This window comes from Anticarsia gemmatalis, chromosome 14 (genome assembly GCF_050436995.1).
Source record: "Anticarsia gemmatalis isolate Benzon Research Colony breed Stoneville strain chromosome 14, ilAntGemm2 primary, whole genome shotgun sequence".
NCBI classification, from domain to species: Eukaryota; Metazoa; Arthropoda; class Insecta; order Lepidoptera; family Erebidae; genus Anticarsia; species Anticarsia gemmatalis.
Window position 1 is genome coordinate 3,583,374 of NC_134758.1, and position 20,112 is coordinate 3,603,485.

General features: G+C 36.3%; 1 protein-coding gene across 2 annotated transcripts in view; it reads left to right on the forward strand.

The window, feature by feature from the left end:
* Positions 1-20,112, forward strand: part of Ntan1 (N-terminal amidohydrolase 1) — an 81,533-nt gene that overhangs the window by 25,182 nt on the left and 36,239 nt on the right. The window contains exon 1 of one of the 2 annotated variants that reach the window (XM_076122412.1): positions 9,821-9,967. The exons of the other annotated variant lie outside the window; for it this stretch is intronic. The gene's annotated coding sequence lies outside the window, so the exon portion shown is untranslated. Of the gene's footprint in view, positions 1-9,820; positions 9,968-20,112 lie in introns of those variants that run through there. 2 annotated transcript variants of the gene reach the window in all.

The window sequence follows — 20,112 nt, forward strand, 5'->3', positions numbered from 1 at the left end:
AACATGTACCCTCAGGGTGTTAGTAGAAATGGCGAATAGAGAACAACATGCTACTTTGCGCTGTTCCGAGAACGGCAACAATGTCGTGTGTAGCTCTGTATGTTTGCCGTTCGGTATCGTTTGATCTTGTGAGAAAATTAATTTATGTTTTCATACTCGAGTAGTAATGAACTTTAATGCAGACTAAGCTAAGTTAGTTAGTTGAGCTGATAGTATGACTAGAGGTGTTCATTTTGATGTACTACTGATCACTTTTGTACCTATTAACTTTTATTCAATTCGAGATGACAAGCTGTATGGATGTGAATGGCAAGGGAAGTTTGTAAGGACCGTACCAAGTGGCGATCTTTGGTCTTTGCCTGCCTCTGTGGAAAAAAGGTGTGATATTATTATGTATGTGTCAAAGAGATACGGCCCCGGTTCCGATATTTTATTTCTAATGCCTCATCGTCGTCGTCGTCGTTTTCGCTAGAGTAGAGTTACAGTAGAGGTATGGTGACAGAAACAGCAAAATATTTTACTCTATTTTCTGTACAATTTTACTTCCCTCAACAATACATGTTTGCAAAGAACATTTTAAGGCCTACTTTCAAGAGAACCAGTTGCATATCCTGAAGTAAAAACAACAGTGTTCTTGAACAAGTGTTGTAATAAACCTTTGTAGGAAACTCGTCTCCACCTTGACTGAGTTGATCTCCTTCACGCTACACTAACTCGATTGTCCTAGTTCTGTACGTCATCCTAGGACATAGTTTATTTCGTTGAAGGCTTATCTAGATAAAAATCATTTATTCAACTCCTGCTCAACGTCCACGTGAAAAGATTTCACGGGGTTAAGTTGTAGTTTCTATTATAATTCTAAGTGTTAATTCCGGTTTTAATTTATTTGTCTTCTCGATATAGTCAAAATCTATTCAGTAGTCAGTCTAGATTAAGTCATTGACATCCGAAGATCAAAATTTTTGCTCTTGTATTATTATGATAGAAAGTACAGACTGCAAAAATGTAGAGAACACCTTTAATGGACAAATGTAAGGTAAAGAATCTTGAGAATCCGAGTGTAATGTAATACCCAGTAGAACAGTATAATATGCAGGTACTTGGCCTTTTTATTATGAAGAAAGCAAAATATGTTATATTGATTAGTTAATAGCAACGATCTTATTTCGTTATTTTGCATCAGTAAAACATTTTATCAACTACTTGCCAAGTTTCTTCACTCCATCACAGCAAAGATTACGACAAATCAAAGTATCAACAGACTCCTAACTACATGTTAGCACGAAGGCGGGTACTATTAATACAGCTGCACAATGTCGCCTCATTAAACCTATCTTACATAAGCAGTGCTCGTAAAATTAGCCTCATATCGTCGGCGAAGTTACTCTAATCGCGGAAATTCACTAAAGCAAGTACGACTGTATCGTGAGAACCGAACGCCCGGCCTGTGCAAGTGTGAAATGACATTTACAACGCGATCCCAACCGGCATTTGTATAATTAGATCGTAATTCTATTCCTTTACTCGTTACTAGATTCCGTGCAATAAGAAGGTGCTGACACACTAGTGTTGTTGGTTCAAACCTGCGGGTTTATCACGTATCTCAGTTGACAACTAGTGTACGTCAAATTGATGGTCACTTTTCAGTACATTGCTGCTTTGACGTAACGTGTTAAGCACTATAATCTAAGTGAGAAAACAATGTACAGCATAGTAGCTTTCAAATATTTGTCAACTGAGATACGTGATAGCCCCCTGAGCGCTAGATCAATTCATTTGCTATCAGGTAATAGTGAAAGTCTTAATAGGCCTTTGCTTTAGGCTTGTGTCGCGAGTTTTTCTAAAATAAAAATAAATATTTGTCTAGATATTTATGAATATTATTGTAATAAAAATTAGGCAAATTGGATATTAATTTAAATTACATTCCAAAGTCACGTTTGCATGCTATTTTTTGTGTTATAAATCCAAATATTTACCACCTGGTATGACAAACTAGAAGTCAGTACATATATCCGTAACTCCTCAAAAGTAACTTACATATATTAAAGTACAAAAGCTATTGAATATTATAAAAGTATATTTTCAGACGCAGCAGTATCAAGTGCCTTTAAGTACGATACTGTAATGTGGTCTGTCGTAAGTGTAAACGCCCACATAATGTTGTGTAAATGTCGTCGAAGCCTAACACACTGTGATTTTAGATCGTTAGGGCTCGCCCTCCTTCCTAGACTTTTATGAGAGCTGATCCACTTTGATAGTCCGCTCGATCTATGAAACTGCCGCTTGTGCACGTATCTCGTATAATGTTTAACACATATTGAAAATATAACCTTTTTTGGCAGTCGGTTAAAAATAAAAGCTTAGAATTTTAAGGTCATTAACATTGCCTTGAGTTAAAAAGTAACATTTAGAATAAGACAAAACACACATAATAAGGCAGTTGTGAATTGATGATGATATCTTCAATACCTTGGCTAAAGCATCGAATTACTAGTGTTATAATGCAATATTTATATACGTAGGTTAGGTAAAACCAATTACTATAATGATTTTCAGGAACCTGAGAAATGTATACGAATATTTTCCTTTTGAGACTACGTCCGGTAGCTTTCTCTCGCCAATCTGTGCAGAAAACATCACGATCGTTACCTCAGACTTCCTTGGCGCCTATCTTTCGACGGCAAATCCGGAATGCATCTTAAATTATATCACCTATTCTAAAATAATAAATATTTATTAGTCCGACACTCCTAAGTCTGAATACTCGTTGTATCGCATTGTGACGCCAATGCATCTCGGATAACCTTTCAAAATATTATGCAGTTTATTAGTCGGACAAATCGTCTGATAAAGTTAGCAAGCAACAATTATGTTGACATTTAATTTGCTTTCAACCAGTTATTAGTGGCTCAAGGTCTTCACAAACTCATCTAATTCGCGTTTGAGCGTGTTTTTGTTTTCAAAGTAAATAAGGAAATAATTAATCATGCAACTAGTAATTGTCTCGGAGCCCCTATTACTAAGATGACTTGATAGGGCGTTATTAGTGATTTTATGGTGTACTTAACTTTGATTTACTTCTTCCTGATAGTTTATCCAATATATCAAAGTATTAACATTGTCTTATTATATTGTTTTCAATATATTTTCTTGCCCATGAAGCTTGTGAATAATCGTCATGGCTTTAGTAATAGGGCTCTTGCGATCTTGAAGATTTATATTGTCTTCAGACTTTCATTAGTGGCTTGTCAGGAATGCATTGTTTTTCTCAGTACACCTTTAGTATTATTTACCTCCTAGCGCGAGGAACCAATAATAAATTAATGTAATTGCGCTCGGATTTCAAGTACTAATATTTATTATTTTATTTAGTCAAATAATATGTCTAACTGCTGGGTAATATCCTCTTAATTACCTGTCCTTTTGGTTGTTCGTAGTTTCAGGCTATCCATACAGTTATCTCCAGATATTTTGAATGAACTGTTGAAACACCTATGAATTATGCAATAATATAAATCACGTATTGTCTTCGAAGACCTATCGTACCATCCCAAGATCCGGTGCATACAGCACATAGCCGATAGCTTTCTCATAACCCCGATCGGGGCTGATAAAAAGCTATTGGTGTCAGCTACTCAGATTGTGGCGGGTACCTGAAAGCGCATGTACACCACCTATCTCACAGACACGGGCCATGGGCTAAGCAAACACTATGCTTTTGTGGTGCAAGTCCAGAGATAATAGCGAGGTATATTGATAGTACAGACCTGTGTTTGTATTTTAATTAATACTACTGCTGTAAAGATCTTCGGTAAAACCTAGGGACTTCATTTTTTTCCTATTTTTTTTTGGTGTGGAAGTTCCGGCAATATGGCTCCGTGCCTCAGCTGAGAGCTGTAGGTCTCGCGTCTGCCTTTTCTTGTTAGTAAAGTTATGAGATCCATACGATAAAAGTCCTATTGTGTAGTGATTAACTTTGGGATCAGTAGACAAGACCTGGCCGAAAATTTGTAGGGAACTAATTACTGAACAAGAATTTTACTTATAAATCTGTATAATCCATACTATCCATACTAATATTATAAATGCGAAAGTAACTCTGTCTGTCTGTCTGTTTGTCTGCTACTCAATCACGCCTAAACTACTGAACCAATTTGCATGAAATTTGGTATGGAGATATTTTTAATAACCGACAGAGGACATAGGCTATATATCATCACGCTACGACCAAAAGGAGCAGAGTACCAGTAAAAAATGTTCCAAAAACGGGGAAAAATTTCACCCATTCTCTGTTATTGGACGCAAGCGAAGTTGCGCGGGTCAGCTAGTATCTTATATTTCCTTTGCTGTGTGAGTGCTTCGCTGTATATTTGTGTTGCTTTATGAGTCGCTTAGATTCTACTAGCAATCAGTTGTGTACTCTCCTGTGCTTTAAGCAATGGAGTAAACAATTATTTCTTAATAGGATTTCATTGGATTTTCACTTACTTTAAGTAGCATTCATTACGTTTGTCGTATAACGCCTAATTACACCATTAATACTACTGATGTTTTAACGTTCTCTATATAATTTGATTTACGCACATTGGCTATTCTGGGAAAGCTTTCGTATCGATCTCGCTGGGTGTTCACATTTTGCGCCGTCTCCGTCTTACCTTTCACCGTCGAGAGATATTGTCCATGCAGCCGCGATCCCTACGCCTCATTACCATATACTGCGCCCGTGACAGCATCGCAATTAACTATCTGTTTATTGTTGTTGAATTATAAACGGCGTTGCGTGATACCACTTCTGGGTGCGCGCCGCGGCCAGTCTCTCACCGCGAATGGGCGCGTACACCGCACGCGCTTTCATTTCAATATATTACCCCGTTGTGATTGTGCACCGACCAGACGCACATGAAGCTCAAGGAAAGTTAAGAAATCCATAATAGTTATGCGATGCTTATCTTTATATCTTCTCGAGCGCCCGACGCGGTGCCAACTAAACTATCCAATAAAATTGTTTTCGTATTGTATCGGTTATGAGATATATGGGAGAAGGTATGCGGCTCGTAAGCTGATTAACGAAATAATGATGTTATTTGTCTTGATTTATGTGACAGCACTTTAAAATAATTTGTAAATGACATCGAGCTTTAATATAATATTTCATGTCTCTATTAGTAGGGTCTGATTCAATGAATATGATATTTCATTTGAAACTTTGATATATTATAAAAGTAGGTCAGCGCAGTCGACATGGTACTTGGATGCTTAATGCTCAATATAAATTTGTGTGTATCAATCAATGTAACATAGCCACGCCCGATCGCTACACAATATCGTGCAGGTGACCGATGCGCGGACGCACCCGGTCATTACCATCTATCTACGCGTGCGACGTTTACATGTAAATAACTATTAATAGCAATAATCACAGAGAAAACGAAATAATTATTAATCGAAGTGAAATCTTTGGCGATAATTTGTACATATCAAATTGATTTATTGATTGTTTAATTTGCAGGTTTGGTAGTTTATATTGAGCGTAAATAATTTTTATGAACATTTTTGAATGGCGTGTCGGTATGCCACGATATATTATATCGGTGTGGCCACAACTAGCTGGCCCGTTATTATACACAGAAATACATCTTGTAAGCAGCTACTTGCACAAAGGATGTTACGAAAATTCCAGTTCTCATCATTTGTAATTTACGAAATTGTTAGAATTATACACCGATATTGCGGCAATCGTTGTTCTTAGATAAATATGATATCTTAGCAAATGTCAATATAGTTTACATTGTTTTGTGCCGTTATTGTGTCAGGTATCGGCGTCATTGCGAAAATGCGAAACTAGGATTTAATGTTTGCCATTGTTTGGTATTTAAATCATCCGATCAGCTGATTATTTACGGGCAACCTTTCACGATCGCTATGTGTGATTTATTTATGTGTGGTGTGTTATTGTTTAGACTGAGGTAAATGGCTCTACATTTTGTAAACACATCCGTGAGGATTACATAGAAGGTCAACTAGCTCTGGATTCTAATCTTATTACTATTTATATTGCTTTGTTGCAACTTTAATCTTTACCAAAATGAACTTCTAGGACATGTAGCACACATTTCTTTATTTATATAGAACAACTAACTACTGGTTATAAGTCAATAACTTCTTCTTCTTCTTATCGTATGGATAGTGGTCATCCTAGTGTCAAAGTTGTTCAAGCCGCTCGAAGGCCTTTGACGTGGCTGCGTGCTTTATCGACTGTTATTTTAATTGACAACAACCGGGACCGACTTTTTACGTGTCCTCCGAAGCACGGAGACGCCCTGTTCAAATACCACTATGCGGTCACCCATCTATGGAATGGCCGCGCCAAGGTTTACTTAACCCACAGATCGCTTACCGACCGGTGAGCGCAACTGGCTACGGGCGCCTCAGTCAATAACTTATACATTGATACGAATAATTATTATCTGTGATAATTAAACTAGACCACGTAGATTGTTCTAGTTGGATTAAAATAGTAACCGACTGAACTTTTTTCTGATGATGTAGAATTTTCACCATAGTTTTCCTGTTTACCAAACGCAAATGATGACGTTTTCACTTTCAGTATTCATTCTTAGTTTAGAATTTTGGCAACATAGATAGATTGCTTCATAGCATATTGTTCAATGTCAACAACATCTGGATTTCCGATATTTTGTCTCTATTGTTATTTTTATATACATATAATGCTTCTTGGTGCTCTATTTTTAGAGGATCCTTTTTCAAATTTAATTTCACTCAAGCCGCGATTAGATAGTAGTTACCAGTGCTATAACTCCAACGAGGCGGTAAACCTTTTGAAAAAACATATTTGAATAATCAAATCGTTTGAATGCGCGTCCAATTATTTGTTTACAAACCTTTTCATTAAGTCGAATCGTTAGTTTTGCGTAAACTACTAGTGATCAAGGTGTGTTTATACTAGTCTACGAGGCAATAACGTACGCACTTTAATTATTGTAATGGACTCTAACCATTGATAGACCGTTACGTTACGACGGCGACGGTGGAAAGTAAACTTAAGTGGGCTTTAAAGCAATGGACAAGTGCTTGGTATTGTTTTATGATCATTGCTGGATGAAGATTTTAACATACATGCATAGAAATGCGTAGTAAAGTTACATACTGGTAATGTAACACTTTCGGGTTGTAAAAGAAAAAAGAAGGTACGGAATGTTTCATCAGCATGAGCAGATTTTTCTGCGTTTTTCATGAATAGAACATATGTACTAACATTGCGTGTTGCAGAATGGTGTTATGGTTTTTTGATCGCAAGCCTGATGCGTTGGTCTTTTGGGCTGGCCTAATTAAGTTACCAATTTACAAAATGATAACATACCAACCTAATTCCACTTTGGAGTCCACAAATAGTACTTGCTGTTAGGTAAAGTCTGGAACTGGGTAGTAGGAATTTGTATGTTTTTTATGTATGAAATATTGATTGTATAAAAACAATAACCCAGGTTTGTAATCTTGTACGTACTAATTAGTAACAGGCTACAGGATAAGCCTTGGACTACTTTTGAAATACATATAGTTGCAATTTACATTTAAGAAACATATCGTTGAAGTTACTTTTCACTAACGATTCTTGTTCGAAATAGGCTCTAGAATCCGGTGAGATGCTGTACAATTTATGAGCAATTAATGTGATAGAAAACCTGTGATAATTAAATTAAGTTAAAGGTTAGCAAGATTTAGCTTAAGATTCATATAAGTAGAAGAGTATGACAAGATGTTTGGATGTGAATGAAGCAATGAAAGTTTTTAAGAATCGTACTAAGTGGCGTTTTCTGGTCTCTGCCTGCTCCTGTGGGAAGAAATCGTGATTTTATTAATGTATGTAAGGCAGAGAGTTTTTCCAAGTTGTTGATAAATCTGTTAGAATTAAAGGAACTCCTCCCCGCGGCACTATTCGTAACAAAACATAATAGTCTCGTTAAACAAATAATATTCGAATACAATCTCATCGATTGTGATTTATGTATCGATTTTTCGCTCGGAGCGAATACTCGGGTCTGCAGGCGATTGCTCGATATAGCTCATGATAAGTGCGAGTTTGAGTTATGAGTTAATTAAGCGAGGTTCGAACCACTCCGCAATTATATGGCGCGCCGTTGACGGCTTGGCGAATGTACTAATGATTTTTACGGAAATAATGAGTTTTATGTCTTTAAGGAAAAATGTATTGAAACTTCGCACTTGGTATACTTAAAGAGTGATAAATGGAAGCCGAAATAAGCGTAGGTACTGTACTTATTTTCAAGACTGTTGGAATTTACTAAATTTCGTTGTAAATATAAAGTTATTTTGGTGAATAATATAATCGTTTCCATTTTTTCTACTGCGTTGCGTTAGGGGTACATAGAGGTGACCTTAGTCTGTCAATGCTCATGTCCATTAGCAATTTTCAGGTTAGCAAACTACTGACATGATGTCGATCATTCATACATTAAGGGTCGGCGCAAACGGGCGGGATTTTGTATCCTGTAGCGAGTGGCCGCCACCGGCTACACGTGTGCGGTGTGTCTATACAAAATATATGGAAAAACGTGTTAAGTGGGTGTCCCTGGCCACCAGTGGCAGTGGTCGGTGGCCCGTTTGCGCAGACCCTATGTTTCACTACGTCTTTTCATTTTCATTACATTGAAGACGTTAAGCTATGGTTAAACGCTACCTAAACATTTACCACGGCCTTTACAACTCAGTTTAAATTTCTAAAATAGGACAACGACTGCTAAGTGTTAACAAGCGGTTTAATTAAGTTTCATAATTGAGCACTTACTACGCTGCTACAACATTCCACTAATTTCTAAAATGATTGTATTACCGATGTTAAAACTAAATTATAATTATTACACGATTTTGTTCAATCAAATTTCAACTTTACGCGTATTGTAATAAGACGTTTGACAGTTAACCTGTAAATGCGGTCGGGGCAATCGCGGGAGCGATAAATCTTTGCGCGTTCTGACGGAAGGGATGCTTGCTATTAAGACGTCAACAAGAGTTATAGTTCACCACCAGTCTGGAATTGCAGCTCGGTAATGCCAACTCCATGATACACGCCAAACCATACAGCAGCGAAAAATCTGGCTGCTACAACTAATTATAAAGATACAAAACTGCGGATGCGACCAGTAATAAATAAATACGAATGCAATTAAACTGTCTTGCCTGAAATGTCTTCGTAACTACGTCATTGAATCAAATGAAGCTGTTTTTCTAGGACTTTACCGCAGTTTTTATGTTACTCAGGCTCAGGCAGTTCGTAACTTCTTAATGTATTATCGCAATTATGTCACTCAAAAAGTCACAACCGCGATAATATCTGCAAATATTACGTCCATTTCAAATGTAGACGATTATAAATTGCATAAATTTTAATAACAATAACGGTCTTTAATAATAGCACTACGAAATGAGATAAAATTATCGGTATTGGTTTATCTTAAAAATGTTATCTCGACTTCCATCAAGGTGTCAGCAGCTTGACACCGGCCACTTAAAAACGAAACTGTCGATCGTCTTATTATTAATGAACCCTTGGGTGTATTACACTTTCGCCTTCGTACAAACAATTAAACAGTGCGCCGACAATTCGGCTCCATACGTGACAGTGAGGCGTGTTCGTATCCAAGTGTTAACATGCGCATATATCATGGTTCGACTTGATACACCTGCGAAGCCACGCCCACTGAGCCTCGGACCCCGCACCCCCACTCCCACCCCTGTCTTTCGCTTCGCCATCATCAAGATACCATTCCACGTTGAGACGTCATCGGGGACGCACGTACCACATTTAACTCATGTCTAATGTTTTTACGTACGGTGTTTATGAACTGAGTGCTGTGTGAATAACTTTTGGGTGTTTCCGTTTTACATTTCGTCGGCGTTGAAGACGTAATTTCCAGAAGAAATTGTAAGTTTTTTTTTGCTACGAACTATTTTTATCGTCTGTATTGTTTTTTTGGACTCTAGTTTTTGTATCGTTGCGCTAACATAATAATTTATGGAAGACCGTGTAGCTTATCTGTCAAGGCAGCGAGATAATGAATGCGTGTTCACAAAAGTTCCTTCTGATATGATAACAGAAACAAATTGTTTTGGACTTTTTTTAACGATACTGATAACGTTTATTATAATGTGTGGAGACTGTGGTGCAATTGAAGATAAAGTTTTATGATGAGGTAATAAATAAAGTTTTGAGGAAAGTTTCGTTACTTGTTGCTCTTATGGGGCGGAGCTTAGATTTGTCACACGCACGCGCCAAACGCCTTTTCTGATTTTAAGGAAAAGTCGTACGCCTTCTGTTGTTATCAGTGTGAACACGTTTTGATAACGTTACACCATAAGCTGAACTATAGAATACTCAATGCTAATACATTTTGCATGATGTTAAATGTAACTAACTATGTATATTTAAATTCCAAAACCTCATGAAACGAAAACGTTAGTAGTTGGCAGGGTTAACAAAAAGGGTGCTTTCAGTTTCACCTTCTGAAAAAATAGTATAATTACCATATTAATATACCTAATAATAATGACCTCAATTTAAAGTGTGAAAATTATTATCATATTTCGCAAACCGCAAACCAACCGCAACTTTATAGTTTTACCGATATATAACTATACACGGGAATCTAAATAAAACTCACGTAATAACCTAAATGATAGTCTGTAAAACAGTCACTGTGTCATAAAACTTCAAGAAATTTGAATAAAATATGCAATAATTTAAATAGTATAAATTTCGACGAACAAATCGATGGAATTGAAACCTAAATAACATAAGTACCTATCTTCAATTATACATAGGTACTTGTAACTGACTGTTCTTTGTGGCACGTGTCGGACAATTGTAAGATGATCCATGCGTCTTTACCTTAGTGACAACTGTGACAAGTAATTATTATTGTAGATTTAATTACTATTTAATAAACTACAAGAAAATGATTGCACGATCAATATGTAGAGTTGTTCCCGGTTCGATTGTATTTTGTGTCTCTACATTAGATTGTTGTTTTCAAGTGTGATTTTCTTGTTACCCTAAAATAAACTGGAATGAAGTTTAATTCCTAATTAGTGGCTCTTGTCTTGGTATCTTCTCTCCTTGCATTATTGCGGAAAACTCAATTGCCAGTCAATTTTATTTCGCCCAGAAACACTTATTTCTATCTCTACTCATTTCTTTTTTTATCCTATGGTTACTGGTCAACCTAGTGTCGAAGTTGTTCAAGCCGCCCGAGGCCTTTGACGTGGCTAAACAACTGATATCTTAATTGACAACAACCGGAACCGATTTTTACGTGCCCTCTGAAGCACGGAGACGCCCAGTTCATATACCACTATGCGGTCACCCATCTATAGAAAGACAGCGATAAGGTTTGCGCAACCCGCAGATAGTTAGTTTACTGACCGATGAGCGCTACTGGCTATGGGCGCTTCATCTACAATATTAAACCAATAAAATAGCAAATTAAATAAAAGAAATCTGAATAACGTTTCAATGGTCGCAATTATACCGCTGTTTTGTAATAAAGGTCTAAGCTTAAACAACGTACAGTTTCTTTATGTGGCGTTTCCTACGAAGCATTTATCTAAGCAATGATTACGTGTAATAGACCACGATGTCCCAAAAGATACCAGTGGAAACTGTGACGGTACACCGCAGGAATACATCATTGTTGTATTATACAATACACACACGAAATACAACATATTTCTAAAGAAGCTAATGCCCGCTACTCCGCCCGCGGTCTTGTAGAAAATAGTAGCTGAGGTTCTTTCACTGGATATAATCTATCAGTTCGCCTAATCGTAAATAACATAAAAGAAGAGCATACATAGGTATACTTAAGATTTCGCGTTATTTTTGTCTTGTGTTGTGCAGATGTATTTATGAATGTAAATTATACGAACTAGTGTTCAAGGTACAATTACAACCAACCACAAAACCAGCAATTTAAATTAAATCAATATTCGCTTTTTGAGTACTCAAATATACGACTTCGGGGACCGTGGTAGCTGGATGACAACCGCGAATATACTATGGATATCATCAAAATACATTCCTATCTGTTAGAAATCATGTAAATGACAACAAAAGTATTTCGGAAGCAGACTCTATGCTAATAAAATTAAATATAATGTGTTTCCTATCTCGTATAATAAAAATATATTAATCGATTCTATCGACTACTAAATTAGAATCGGTTATAATAATTTGTTTATTATGATTGGTGTTATTCAAATCTTAGTTTTCAACAAGTATACATTTATTCGAATAATATTATATTTTTATTAATGTAGAGAAACCGTGAGTGTCCTAAATTCTTTGATAATAAAGTAAAGTCCATTATTTATCTGAATTGAAAACAATTTGGGTTAGAAAACAAACATGTAGTGAATGTATAAAATAACGACGATTAATCGTAGACGACAAACAGATTTACATTCAAACAAACCTAATGACAGCTGAGTCATTGTGATTTCTGCGAGTAAATGAAGCTCAGTTTAAAATGTGAACAATATAATTATATAGACTATGTTGATAATTAGACTTAGGTACTGTTGGTAATTGGCGCCAATAATTATCTGTCATGCACGGTGAGACACTTATAAAATTGCTAATTAGGTTTTCCTTCAGATGATTTACCGGTGATAATTGGTAATAAGGTTCTAGAGTCTATTATAATTTGTGCTATAATTTATTCGGTTTCATATTCAAGCATGCTAGGTAAACAGGAATAGATTTAAATGCCATTATATTGAAAATATTCGTACGTTTAATGTTTTAATAGGTAGTTACTACTATATTTAATTACTAGCTGACCCGGCAAACGTTGTTTTGCCATAAAAATTAAATAAAAAACATTGTCCAGCGGACAAAATTGTGAATCTAAATCATTCTCAGATCCCCTTGAACACACATAAAAAAAATCATCTAAATCGGTCCAGTCGTTTAAGAGAAGTTCAGTGACATACACACCTACAGAAGAATTATATATATAAAGATAGGTTCTATAAGAAGCTAGTATAGTATGCAGTACGGGCTAGGTTTCAGTATAACGGCTATAAAACATCGCATTAATGCGTAAGAGCAATCATGCGTCTCTTCGATATACAAGGGTATTAACTTGTATACAGCTTAGTATTATCCTATAATTACATATTATATCGTAAAACTGGTAGTTTATAGATACAAGTTTTTATAATCTTTGTTAATTAGAGCTTAAAATTAATTGGATGTTAGCTAAGATTAGATGTAAATAAAAACCGTTTACCGTCGTTTTTGAAAATTTTTATGGAGTAAAAATCATTCGTTGTCTTTTCGTCTAGCTAAAAATATAGTCCTAACATCTGGTCCCTACAGGCGTGTGCGTCATATAAAAATCAATGACACTTTACATTCTTCCATTATTCAAAAATGCGTTACTTTAAAGGTATGAACATCTCACAAACACTTTCGCTACATCAATCACTTATAGAAGTGTGAATTTCAAGTAGTCCCCGTTCAGCACATGTAATAGCACTGGTTGTAAAATCACTTACATCCACATATGGCCACGTGATATAAAGATAAATAACTGGAAGCCAAGTAAGAAGGTGATATATACGCTCGTCTTGCAACACAAAAAACATCTCCACGCGAAACATAAAATCTACCATACATTTAGTCGTACTACGAGTACATTATAAAATGTTACTACACCATATATAGAACTGAAACTAAAAGATCACACAGACATATCTAAAAAGAGAGCCTTGTTTGTTTATGTGTTAGATGTAACCTCGAAACGGCTGTTCCAATTTAAAACAAAGTTGCAATTTTAGAAAGCTATTTCGATTGGCGACAGACAGACCGTGTTGTATTAGATCTAGTGATGTTTATCGATATCCGTTTTCAAAATTACCAATTATAAAAAGATAAGTAGCTAATTTAGAATACTAAAAATACAACAGACACTAAATTAGGTCTTATAAAATCGTCGCCGGCGCCTAGAATTCTTGGAATATAATAAAAGTGACATTTATAATGTCTGAAATATTAGTTTTGTTTGTATCACCTGCTTTTCTTATTTGGTCATTATATTTACATACATAAAAATCACGTCTTTTTCCCGTAGAAGACAAAGACCAGAGAACGCCACTTGCTACGATCCCTAAAAACTTACCTTGCATGCTTCACATCCATGCATCTTGTCATGCAGGACCGCCGGTCACGAGTATTTTAGGTCATACTAATATTATGGAATAGTTGGAAGTATTTATGTTTTTTTGTTCTTTGAAATTTTATACCCAGATAGTTTATAACCTAGTTTAAGGCATGGGATACTTTTGATCACGGGAAATCTTCTCACGCAGACGAAGTCGCGGCTAAAGCTAGTCTTTACATAATGTACAAACAAGGATGGTGGTAAGCTTGTAAAGTTCCCGTTTACAGCTGGTCATTAAATTCTCATCATGATAAGCAAAACGTACGCTCTATACTATTACGGAGAGTGCCTTATTGACATAACCTGTAATCAGAACTAGGATCTTCCTTACTGCTCTGGATTCAATTACTGGGTTAGTAAAAGGTTTTCGTAATTATAGAATACAATCTTTAGTCAAACTAATTTAGAATGTTTGTTTTGTAACACGTAAAAAAACCGGCCAAGTGCGAGCCGGACTTGCAAACGAAGCGTTTCGTAAAATCATAAAAAAAAATGATAAAAAATGCTGTCGTTTGTTCGTCCATTTAATATAGGCGACAATCTCAAAAGAAGATACGATAACTAAGTCTTGCATTAACATATTAGCGACGAAATATTGATGACAAAAAATCGTGTGCAAACTCAAAAGCTAATTTATTTTAGGCAACCTTTGATAATAACATTGTAATATGTTAAACGTGGATATGATATAACTACATAAATTACTCGCAAAATGGATTGAATGATAATGTTTTCTTAAAATACAGAATATGAGAAAGTAACAGTATACTTTAAAGGTCAAATTACTGCCAAACCGATTTGCTCTAAAATTTGGTAGAGACATAACTGACTTAAATCCAGTCAGTCATCAATAAAATCTAGCCTATCTTATCTTAGGGGTGGGGGTGCCAGTTAATGCCTGGCTGACACTTCGACCATTCCTGATCCTTTGTGTCACCCCCTCCTTTGCTACTCTAGACATTGGGGGGCAGAGCAATCTAGCCTATGTCTTCCCTAAGAAAATCTTCCCGTAAAGGTAGCCGTGGGTCTATATAAAATTAGTAAATATGAACTCCAAAATAAAAAAAATATTTAGGAGTTTATATTAACTAGTTACTAGTCTACTACTAGTAAATATAATGCCATCAAAAACATTCTGTAAAAACCTCAAGTCTCGCCGTAAAAAGTTGTGAGATCTATATAATACCAAGTCGATTAATCTATTTAGTCTCTAATTAAAGGACCTTCTGTCTTAAGTTATTACGTATGTTATTATAATGCCAATTTAAAAAAAATACCTCTAAAACAAATAGACCGACCTGGCCATCGCATGATTTGATTATTAGTATGTATCACACTACACAGCACGACGAGAAGTTATTGCTCCTGAAATGTTAATGGCGAATTTGTGCTTTCTTGCGATGACCAAGTCGATCTATTTGTTTTAAAGGTATTTTTTTTTAAATTGGCATGATAATAACATACGTAATAACTTAAGACAGAAGGTCCTTTAATTAGAGACTAAATAGATTAATCGACTTGGTATTATATAGATCTCACAACTTTTTACGGCGAGACTTGAGGTTTTTACAGAATGTTTTTGATGGCATCTCACTTCTTTTTGTAGAGCGAATAGAGCAAACATAAGTCCAATTTGTATGGAAAGCCGTATTTTTTTCATAATTCAACATATTTTCCTATGGGAATGTTGTTCAGTTTCATGGGCTAAACACCCTTACCCACCCTATACCCCCTCCCGTTATGTCTCATATAGTAGATACATATTTACACCTATTTATTTTATTTTCTACAGAAATAATAATTTAATTCATTAACTGCAAATGTAACCTTGTAATCTTATACATTTATATGGGATTACAAAGTTATTGTTGCAGTTAGTGTATTTAGAAAACTTGACCGAAATTAGAAGATATTGAATTTTTCCCATGATTAAGACACTAAACCCTATTTGTATTCTAAATTTCAAGCTTCTATGTCTGCTAGAAGTACCTTAGACTTTTGATGATCGGTGAGTCAGTGAGTCAGTGAATCAGTGAGTGACAAAATTCAAAATTTTAACAAGTTGTCATTCTTAAACTACTGGTTCAAATTGACTGAAATTTTAAATATACCGTGTTTATACAATGACTGATTAGTTGCTGAAAATCCAGGCTTCTTGTTTTATCCACTACGAAATTATAGGGGTGTCAAAAATAGCCTGAATTGCTTCGAGAAAAGGATGTTACGGACGTGCAGCTTTTTTTTTGCTCGACTTGCGGGGGCACTTCCGTGCCCCCAGAAACTCCTAATATAAAGTATATCAGTGGCATTTGTCGTGTGCGTTGCGTAGGCGTCCGCGCGTGCAGTCTATGAGTTTTATGACCACTAATAGGCAATAATGTGCACCTCTTGACTCGAGGTTAAGTTATTGGTGCGGTTTCGTCTGCTACCTTTAAGATTTCGATTGTATCAGCAACGTGTTTATTTCTATGTTTATGTCTTGTTTGACAGATGATAGGGATTGAAAGATTTATGAGTTAAGGTGAAATGTGTAGTGTACGTTTTAAACGATGTGTTATAGATGTTTTGTATTGGTAAATTATTTAGTTGATTTTATATCTGTGGTAAGTCAGTGCAGACAAAAGGACAGGTTTTACAACGCATTTTCCATTTCTGCGACTCGTTGTTTTAAAAAGACAAGATTTCGAAAACATCAATTGGCCAAAATAGGTTACTATGATTACATGTAAGTATCACAAACTATAAATTATCACCTACACTTCAAACCTACTTAAATGCATATGTTTAAATCGTCGGAGTGCAGCTTGCATGTCTGCAAGTCTTTAGTTGTTTGCTAATAGCTTTCACGTGACTGCATACGTTCGGATCTTGAGCACTGATCTCCTAGTTTCAGAGCCAACGGTCTTAATGTGTTACTGATTCTATACTATTTGCCGCCTTTATGGCACCTTTGCCTTTTGTGATCTGCTGTAATGACAAGGTGAAAACTGTACTTTAGAAAATTTGAAGAACAGTAAACTTTGTAACGGTTGAAGCTTTTCACAACTGCCGTATTTGCCAGTAAAACATGAAATATGCCGAATATCAATATCCCATTTATGGCATTCGTTAGACGAAGTACCCATAACTTCAGAGGCAAATTACCACAAGTTGATTAAGCATTCTTATTAGAAAATATTTGTGTAGTAAATCGATATTAATTAAGCATAAATATTGCAGAAGACGATTGCTTATAATCTATGAAGATAATGCACGTCCTAGTATACGAAAATCATAAAGTTAACATCATAACGGATCCAACTTTGCATATAAACTCTAAATTATAATTTTGCATAAAATCGTATAACTTCGTTCCGATTTCTAAGGAATAATGTACTTGTATTTGATTTAATCAGATATGAGTCCGGTCGGACGACGGGAAGTCTTCAATTGTAATTATTGAGCTCGATTCGCACTCGTATCGGGGGAGTTTAGTTCATAAGATATATGACTAACATCCGGGACATCTGCTCCTGTGACTTCGGTTATTGTTCATCTGATGTCATTATAACGTTTAATATCATGTACTACAGTTTACATTGTATCGAGAAAAACTTTGATGTTAACACTTACATATATGCCGTATCCACGTGCTGGTCCAATCGTTTTTTCGAATAGGATACCAAATTTTGCGAGGATACTTATCGAAAAGTCGTTGCGATCTTTTTGTTATCTTAAATGTTCTTTAAAATATTCTATTGCTCATCATAAGTGAACGATTTTGAAGGCACATCTCTCTAGTAATGGATTAAAGCTGTTAACTTATCTTAATTGTTTTCTGTTTCTACAGTAATAAACTATAATATTTATAGATGTAAAAGTTGTCCTATAAAATTATATGCCATATTCTAGTTGCAAAAGTTTCCTACTATATTTAACATTCGTTCATAGGTTACGAAATCAAATTATTCAACCGCATGAACGATAGTTGTAAGCGTGTACTTCTTTATTCATGTGTTATTACTTGCACATTGATTCCATGTCTGCGTCTGTAATAAGATTCACCCACTTGCATATATCAATGGAGTCATTCATTCATCTCCTTGCAGCCACCATCTATCTACTATTCCTTTTGAATTATGTAAATGGCATTTATAATGTGATCGCCTCAATTTTATCCGTCTGATGTGGCGCACTGTTACCGAATTTGATTTATCGGCTAGCTGTTTACGTATGACGTATCGTGGCGGCTCTTTATAAGTCCGTACTGCGGCTGACAGGAGATGGATGTCTGGACACGGTTTGTTCCTTATTGCTGTCGTTTGTTCTTGAATTTATTGGACACGAAGTAACGGTTGCGTCTCTCCGCCGGCCCTTCGGTGGTCGCCGTTCGACTAGCTCACGTAATATATTATACGGGGAAATGCCATCCGTGTAAACCTGTTGACTCCTTTTAATGTCATAATTCAAATGCATCATGATATTTATTAGAGTCGTAATTGAATTTATATCGCAGTACGTTACGCGTACCGTTGAGCCAGCGATCGTTTACTTTCCCTGTCATCGCAATATTTATTTCACATGTCGCAGCTCTATGTGAATAACGTACACTTCGTATTGCACCATCGTTCGTCATGTAACATATTTATCGCCGTTACAAACGGTTGTTTTCCAAAATAAAATATTTCTGTTGCCAAAAAGCTCGTAGGTATATCAATTAGATGACAAATAATCTGGCAACGTTTCTTTTATTCGCGGAATACATCAATGCCGGTGGTCGTGTTACCACTTTTATAACGTTGGTATCTTGACAAGATAATAAAATTTGTTTCTTTTTCGTGAGTTCTCATGTTGTCTAAAGCTTATACCTTCACATAATGAATGCAAAAAATATGAGCTGAGTACCCATGTTCGCTCGGAATTGTTATGAATAGTCGTGTTTTAATATATTGTTGTATTTCGAGCGTGAACATCTGAAACAGTCCTAGTATATTGTAGCACGTCTCACGAAGGCGATAAAGCAATGAATGTGCACTAACTAGCGGTGGCGGTGTTATTTATGACGACCGATACCATCGGCACGGACTTGTCAATCACATGGATACGTACCAGACATCAAAATTACACTTGACCATTCCTAGCTGCAGGTGATTTTGATACTTACCGTGGAAGAAATAGAGAGGAGGAATGGGGACGTGAGTAAAACGTTCAGAAAGGCCGGTGCGCCGCGTGTTGGCTGATCGGCCACGGCCATCCATCATTCATGAGCGCAAGCGCGTAACGAGCCTTTATTCGAGGGAACCGTGGATGCGCCTGCGACACCCTCCCGCCACGTCAAACCTACTTTCACGTGTTTTTATTGATGTATCACGAATATGTGTATCGCTTTTAAATGTACATTGTGATCTGTCTTAGCTGCACTCGTTTGACCCCGTGGAGACGTTCTTTCATATTAATATTTCTCTTTCATACGGATATAATCTATTCATATTTGACTTATTGTTGTTGCATTGTTATTCCTCTTTTCACGAGTATCATTGAAGAAAATACCTTGAAAGCCCCGTTGAAACGACTATCAGATAGTCGGAGTTCGCATAATTGAATAACTAATGTGGTTGGCTCCCCACGTACAGAGTGATGTTGGTAAAAGGCCGTGAGGGTAGCCTAACGATGGTCAGATGTTATCGCAGCAGTGACGTTTCAATACAACATGGATCAATCGGTGGCGGGACGCTGGAAAGTATCTGCCGATCAATCGCTCCTCGTTCAATGCGTTATCGTGAAATCGCGCCACCCACTCGCGTTCTTAGTTGGACACGTGCGATGTCGCTTGTCATGTCAGCAAATGCAGTCAGTTGTCGCCGTACAA